The sequence below is a fragment of the Chiloscyllium plagiosum genome, unplaced genomic scaffold, assembly GCF_004010195.1.
Source record: "Chiloscyllium plagiosum isolate BGI_BamShark_2017 unplaced genomic scaffold, ASM401019v2 scaf_3576, whole genome shotgun sequence".
Lineage (NCBI taxonomy): Eukaryota > Metazoa > Chordata > Chondrichthyes > Orectolobiformes > Hemiscylliidae > Chiloscyllium > Chiloscyllium plagiosum.
In genome coordinates, this window is record NW_025213751.1 from 16529 (window position 1) to 17768 (window position 1240).

At 45.6% G+C, this 1240-nt stretch overlaps 1 protein-coding gene across 1 annotated transcript in view; it reads left to right on the forward strand.

Annotated features, from left to right (window-relative positions):
* The window catches only part of LOC122547709 (nesprin-1-like), a gene marked incomplete at its 5' end in the record, with an annotated part of 19567 nt that overhangs the window by 562 nt on the left and 17765 nt on the right, over positions 1-1240 (forward strand). The window lies entirely within an intron of this gene.

Consider the following 1240-nt stretch of genomic DNA (forward strand, 5'->3'; position numbering starts at 1 on the left):
TGTCTGGGTGGGTGTGTGTCTGTGTGTTGATGGGTATGTGTGTCTGGGTGGGTGTGTGTGTCGGTGGGTGTGTGTCTGTGTGTCTCAGACCTGGTTTAGCAGAGAGTGTGGGAATTGCAGTGTGTTCTGAGATTAACCAGGGTAGACCCCTTCAAAACATTTCAAGAAAGTAAGTCGGACCATAACTTTGCTAATTGTTTTAATCAGGTGTAACGCAGGTATTCCAGGAGTGGTGCAGCTGGCCCAACCATTCAGTTTTAAATAAAATGGAATTTATTTTTACATGAACAAAAGACAGCAGAATATAGAATAACATAACCTTTCTGAAGACACAGCTTAACCAAGAGCTAATCCAAATCCCTGCAACATCCCAGAATCACCCTCTTGGCAACAAGGTAAAACCAAACCCAGGTTCTTCCTGGAGAGATTGCAGACAGAGAGTGAGGATCAGTGTGGAGCTGGTTCTATGGGTCCAGCAGCGCCTCTGGGTTCCCAGCTACGATCTGACCATAGCTGTAAAACAGCCTGACTGCTAAAACCAAACCAGACCCTGAACTAGGAGAACTGGTCACTCCCCTATCATTGTTTTGTTTTTAAAACTTAAAAGCTTCTTCAAGACGATAAGCCCAGACATATCGGATCACCTGCCTTTATGACCCCGCTTGATAAAAAAGGCCAAGGACAACATAACCTTGTCAGTCTTACGTCTGTGGTCAGCAAAGTTTTGAAAAGAATTATGACTATTTGGCAAAGCATAGCGTGATTAAAGGCAGTCAGCATGGCTTTGTGAGGGGCAGGTCATGCCTCACAAATCTTATTGAGTTCTTTGAGGAGGTAATGAGACAGGTCGATGAAGGTCGAGCAGTGGACTCGGTGTTTATGGACTTCAGCAAGACATTTGATAAGGTTCCCTACGGTGAGGTTATTCATAATGTCAGGAGGTATGGAATACAGGGAGATTTGGCTGTCTAGATTCAGAATTGGCTGACTGATAGAAGGCAGAGAGTGGTTGTAGATGGAAAGTATTCTGCCTGGAGGTCAGCGTTGAGTGGGGTCCTGCAGGGCTCTGTACTTGGGCCCCTGCTCTTTGTAGTTTTTATAAATGACTTGGATGAGGAGGTTGAGGGGTGGGTTAGTAAATTTGCAGATGACACAAAGATTGGAGGTGCCGTTGATAGTATCGAGGGCTATTGCAGGCTGCAGTGCGACATAGACAGGATGCAGAGCTGGGCTGAGAAAT